Here is a 7,137-nt window from a genome sequence, read left to right as displayed (position 1 = left end):
TCCTATAAATGTGAATGTTAATATGTCAATGTGAATATTCACATTGTTAACGGGCCGGACCGGGCTCGCCCCGGGCCGCCCATGGGACGCGAGTCAATTTTACACTCTTATCAATGTGAATGTTAATATGTCAATGTGAATATTCACATTGTCAACAGGCCGGGTCGGGCCCGCCCCGGGCCGCCCACATGCCGTGGGCTAGCCGGGCCCGCCCAGGGCAGCCCACGAGCCGTAGGCGGGTTTCGGACCGGCCACAGGCCGCGGGCTAATTTTACACTCCTATCAATGTAAATGTTAACATGTCAATGTGAATATTCACATTGTCAACGGGCCGGGCCAGGCCCGCCCCGACCCGGGCCCGGGCTGCCCACGGGTCATGGGCCAATTTTATACTCTTGTCAATGTTAATGTTAATGTTAATATGTCAATGTGAATATTCATATTGTGAACGGGCCGGCCTGGGCCCGCCCCGGGCGACGGGCTGGTTTCGGGCCGCCCACGGGCCGCAGGCCAATTTTACACTCCTATCAATGTGAATATTAACTTATCAATGTAAATATTCATACTATCAACGGGCCGGGTCGGGCCTATTTTTTTGGCTTGTGGGCCGGCCCGGCCCGACTCAAATTTTCCGGGCACCCACGAGGATCGACATGAGCCGAGCCCCTACACATTGACGATATAAACATTTATATTGACGGTGTGAACATTCACATTAAGGGTATTTTGGTAATTTATGTCACCCATAGAACTTATTGAAACATAAGAAAATAATGTGAACTAAATGGAACATAAGTAGATGAAAAGGGTATTTTGGTCTTCTTATCTCAAATTGGACCTAATGGAATACTCAAAAAGAATATGGGTTGGATGGAATAAACCTCTTAGAAAATAGATTTATCAAAAAAGCTCTCTTAAAAATTACCCAAAAAATAAAAAGAGAACAATTTATTTACAACCAGAGTATATTTTGCTTCTATTGTGACATACACTGCAAAAGATATTGAATTGTACATTTTTATAAAGCATTTAAGTTTAAATAGGTAAATCAACAACTCTGTCATATTTTTCTTTTTTCTCAACATTATTATGAATATATGAGTCAAGATTGAATTAATTTTGTAAATTTTTTGAATGCTTTTCATTTTATTCATTAAAGACTTATATATGTATATATTATGCAGGATTATGAAAGATGTAAGGCTACGAACTTATGTTTTCTTTGTGAAAAGAGAAAAATGGAGCTATGCAATGTTCCATGTGGGTGTCGTATTTGGTGCTTAATTTGTGGAGAAGGAATGTTCAAAAAAGGTTGTGGAGAAGGACTGTCAGATTATGTTCATCAGTGTATCATCTGCAATGCAGAGGTTGAAAAGCTTGAACTCCTTTCTCTTCCATCTTCATCTACAGACAATCGCCAATCGGTACGTATATATTCTACTATATTTTAATTCTCAATCTTTTAATTGTTCCACTTTGATCTTAACAGTATACAATGTGTTACACATTAATTCATGATATTAACACCATTTGAAATTAGAGAGATATTTTTAAAATTTTATATGAAGACTCGACATAATTAAAATGACCAAATACACAAATGGTCTCAAACTATACTTTTTGTATTATTTTGGTTCTTAAAATATGTACTTTGTTTCATTTTAGTCTACAAAGTGTGCACTTCCTCACATTTTCATCCATAATCTTTTATAGTTTGTCGCATATTTTATTTTTTTCTAAAATTGTGAAAATACCCTTTATCCAGTTATTGATAATTGATTTGAACGTGCTAATGCTAAAGAGGACTAGAATGTAACTAATGCATACTTTAGGGACCATTTGTGTAATTAACCCTTATATATATTATATGAATTTACCAAATTTATCCATATAGTTTTTAATATTTCTTAATTAAAATCCAACATTGATTGTACTCAAACAATTTTGCAGATTGTGAATGAAATACCAGTAAAGACCCAGGCCTCTAAACAAAGGGGAAAACAGAGGAGAGAAATAAAGATGAGAATGAAGATGGAGCAAGTTAGATTTGCATGGGTTTCTTAGAAGTATGATGTGACAAATATAACTAGTTTTCTCCTCTCTGTTTTGAGAAAAATTAATGTAGTATATTCTAAGACATCTATTTGGCTTTGTGTTGCTTTGATTTTTATGTGCAGCTGAATTGTGAATCCTTTATTAACCTGCCAAGTATATGTAGAATAGTTTTAGCATATGCATACATATATATGTATATATATTTGATTTACAAAGTAGTTTGGGCATTACTCAGTTGTAGACCTAGTTCAAAATCTTCTCTCTCTTTAGTTTTTGCTGCCCTGCTTCGTTGCTCTGTTTTGATGAAATTTAGGATTCGTTTGCGAGGTAGCTATTTTAGGAGTGTTTTTTTGGCTAAAATATTAGTGAAAAATGCTGAAGTGTTTACAAATAATTTTTTTATTTTTTATGAAAATAATGTAAAAAGTACAGATAATACAAAGATTATTATTATTTTTTTTTTGGCAAATATGTATTTCATCTTTTTAGTGATTTTTTTTTTTATATACTAAAACTCTCTCATCCCAAACAGACGTTTATCGTTTTTGGGTCAATAAGTGTGAAGTAATGTTAAGAATGCGAACATTTCTACCAAATATTTGTCAAATGTCTCACACCATATTTATGTGAGATATTTGATAAAATATTTGATAGATATGTCGGGACCTATAGCATTTTCCTTAGGAGTAAGCCGGAGGGATTTTTGGTGAAAAGCCCCTCCCATTGGATCTTTTTTGTGTGAAGCTCATATAATAAAATATTGGTTCCAAAAGTCTATTAAATAAAAAAATATGGTAAAACAACTAAAATACCCATCTATATAAATAGGCAAATATCAAACGATGGAACCGTTTGTCTCCCTCACTTTGTTTCATCGCTTGAACTCATTGCTCTGAAAACAAATAACAGAAGTACACAATAATAGAATAAAAATCTTCTGTCATTGTATCAAAAAAAAAAAAAAAGATAATACTAGAGTAAAATTTTACTCTCATTTTATCAAACAAAAAATAGAGCACATACTAGAGTAAAATTTTATTCTCATTCTGTCAAACAAAAACAAAGCACATACCAAAGTAAAATTTTGCTCTCATTTTATCAAACAAAATCAGAACACATACCATAGTAGAATTTTACTCTCATTTTATCAAACAAAAACAGAGCACATTGTTGTTTATATTTGTGAAATTAAAGAAATAGATTTATGAAGAAATCAAAATTATATATCAAGAACATATGCTGATAATTACAACTAAATTTCAACAGAAATATACAAAACAATAAAAAATGGTAAAGAAACCAAACCGAAACCTGCACGGTAGCAGTTTTCTTAAAACAGATTTCGCCGCCTCACAGGTCGAGTGCTTGAGGAATCCCGGCGTCCGTCTCCCAGGATACGACGGTCAAAACCAGCTACGGCAGAAGCATTCTTTGTCTAGCTTGGCGAACAAAACAGTGGCAGCACTCTCTCACTGTAGAAATTTCTAGCAAACTGGCTAAAGAATAGAAGAAACAATTTCTATGTTTGAGACTTGACAGGAGGGTCTCAATTTATACATGTATAGGGGAGAGAGGAGAAGCCTCCAGCCTTTATGGCCGATCACTAATGTACCATTAACCTCTGCAGTAAAGGCAAGAGTTACAAACTCCATTAATGCACTATTAAACTCTGCAATAAAGGCAGAAGTTACAAACCCCATTAACTCTCTTATGAAGCTAACTTCATGGGGCAATTTCTCATTCAATTCTCAATGGTTTTTGGCCATTCTATTTGTGGTGTAAAGATCTCATTGCAAAGTATCTAGACCCACTTCGACCCAACACAATAGACGATTGGGACCCACTTTAATATTTAATTAAAGTCACCAAAAAACTATTTTTTCCAACAATCCTCCACATGAATAAAAATTGACCGAATGACTCAACAAACGGACACCGTTCAACAATAAAGACTCGGAGAGAGAGCACAACGGACTAACCCCGACATTAGAGAACGTAGCTTTTGGCTTTGAACCTCTCCCAGTGAAAACCTATCGAGTTTACTAGCTGATCAGTGAATATGACATCTTGAACTGCTCTACTGTTTATGTAAACTAGGACAATAGATCAAACACGGGAATTACTCCTACCACCATTTTGTTCTCACTGGTGTGCCCTGTATGGCCCTGGGCACTAGCCTGGTTCAGCGAGTGGTTTCAAAGAATCTTGGCCTGCCCAATTCTTCTAAAAGCGACCCCACTTCACACTCACATAGGTGACTCTACTAGAGTATCCTGCTATACTCAGCTCAACAGCTTAACACACTAGAGTCATTAAAAACTCAGCTTAACCTCTACACTTGTAGGTATCACTGATAAAAGGAATGGCTGGAGGTTTAACCTCCTCAGTGACATACCATCGTTACACGCAATTAGGTTGTCCCATTGAACCTAGATCTTGGGATCTCCGGTCAACTAGGTTGGGTTTCCATTCCGGTAACTTCCAAAGGCCTCAACCCCATTCCTTTTGACGACGTTTCGACTAACACTCGATTTAACCCTTTGGTTAACAGATCTGCAATGTTGTCCTTTAGACTTTATATAGTCTATAGAGATAACTCCATTCGAGAGTAGTTGTCGTATGGAATTATGTCTACGACGGATATGTCTAGACTTTCCGTTATACATATTACTTTGTGCCCTACCAATTGTAGATATCACAATGAATACAAATAGCTAGCACAGGTTTAGACCAACGTGGAACAAATCCACTAGTGGACTTTGAGTCTTTTATATCTGATATCCAATTCGCGTCATTATAGCCTTCTAGCACCGCTGGATATCGAGTATAATGCAGCCTATAATCCCGAATGTAGCGTAAATACCCTAACACCTGCACAACGCCCTTCCAATGAGAAGCATCGGGATTACTAGTGTATCTACTAAGCCTGTTAACCGAGTAAGCTATATCCGGCCTAGTACAACTCATCAGATACATTAAACTTCCAATTACTCGAGAATATTCTAACTGAGAAACACTCTCTTTATTATTCTTGGTAAAATGTAGACTTAAGTCTACAGGTGTCGAAGACACATTCGTATCTGATCCACTAAACTTCTCAAGTATCTTATCAACATAAAGAGACTGAGAAAGTACAATTCCGCCAGATGTTCTGGTAATCTTAATTCCCAGAATAGCATCTGCAATACCCATATCCTTCATATCAAACTTAGAATTTAACAATTTCTTGGTAGTTTTGATCATTTCATCGTTACTACTTATAATGAGCATATCATCAACATATAGGCACAAAATGGCATAACCGCTGTCAGTGTCTTTGACATAAACACACATGTCACATTCGTTGATTTTAAACCCACTTGACAACATTACGTTGTCAAACTTCTCATGCCATTGCTTCAAACCATACAAAGATTTGACAAGTTTACAGACTTTCTTGCTTTGCCCTGGAGCTGAAAACCCTATAGGTTGCTCCATATAGATTTCTTCATTCAAATCCCCATTTAAAAAAGCTATCTTTACATCCATCTGATGTATCTCCAGACCACGTAGCGTTGCTATCGCAATCACCATGCGAATGGATGTAGTCCTTGTCACAGGTGAATACGTATCAAAGTAATCCAGGCCTTCTCTCTGCCTGTATTCTTTGATAACGAGTCTAGCTTTATATTTATCAATTGACCCATCAGGTTTCATCTTTCTTTTAAAATTCCATTTTCAGCCTAAAGGCTTACAACCTGGAGGTAAATCTACCAACACCCAGGTGTGATTTTGTAAGATAGAGTCAATCTTACTTTTGATCGCTTCTTTCCATCAAGGACTCTCAAGAGAAGTCATAGCTTCGTGGAAAGTTCGAGGTTCTCCCTCTAACATATAAGTCAAAAAATCTAGACCAAAAGACTTTGCAGTCCTAGCCCTCTTACTCCTTCTAGGCTGATCATCACCTTGATTCTCGACTTGATCATCAAAATGATCATCACTAACAAGCTCACCAAATTGCTTCAAAACCTCGGAACCCCTTATTAGGTTCGGCAAAGAAAATGTCTTCAAAGAAACAAGCATTCCTTGATTCCATGATGGTATTCCTGTGAATGTCTGAAGTTTCAAACTTATGTACAAGAAACCGTTATGCACTAATATTATGTGCATAACCAATGACTATACAATCCACGGATTTCGGGCCTATCCTAACCCGTTTGGGTGTAGGAATCACCACTATAGCAAGACACCCCCACATTTGTAAGAATTTTTAAGAAGGCTTAACGCCTTTCCATTACTCATACGGGATCTTGTCCACTTCGCTTCAACACAAGTTTCACACTTGTGTTTCGTCAAAACGACCTTGTCGGACTCAAAACCATGCGAAAGTCCGGAACATACAGGACTTCATTCATGGTTAGCTCATTTCCTGAGGTTAACTTCAGGACCACCTTTCCCTCAACAAATGAGGTAGTAGAGTTTCCATAAACAACTTCTTACCATTTGTAACTGGTTCGAAAGTTGTAAATAGCTCATTCTCGGAGCAGATGTGGTGTGTAGCCCTAGTAAAACTAAAACCCCTCGCTACCACAATTGTAGCACTTCCCAAAGAACCAATAACCTGGTTTCTACAACTTGTATGCCAACTTCTTTGCAACACCACCCCTTGGCCCCAGCTTAGAGCCCTTGTTCAAGGGGGGCTTCTTCTTCATTCCCGAAAATTTACATGCTTAATGACATTGGCATTCACTGAAGAGGTACTCCCTCATTTCTTTCTATTATCCTCCGCAATACGGAGTCGAATAATTAAGTCTTCTTTATAGAATTTATACATTGTATATGTACAATTTTGTGTGCCAAAATAAGTGAAGGAAGATAATTTTTTTTATTTATATATATATGTATGATGAGTTTCATGAAACATAAAAATTGTTGATATTGGAAGTTGTTGTTTAAATGTTGCCTTAGTCTTGAAATGACTAATTTGTTGAGAACATAAGAAATGTGGAAATATTGTTACTTTTGATGAATTTGAATAGATAAATGGTTATCTTGTGAAATCACATTAGAAATGAGGAAATTGGTGATATTGGTCTTCATGGT

This window comes from Camellia sinensis, chromosome 5 (genome assembly GCF_055761805.1).
Source record: "Camellia sinensis isolate YWXY chromosome 5, ASM5576180v1, whole genome shotgun sequence".
In the NCBI taxonomy this organism is placed as follows: Eukaryota; Viridiplantae; Streptophyta; class Magnoliopsida; order Ericales; family Theaceae; genus Camellia; species Camellia sinensis.
This window is presented reverse-complemented; position numbering follows the sequence as displayed.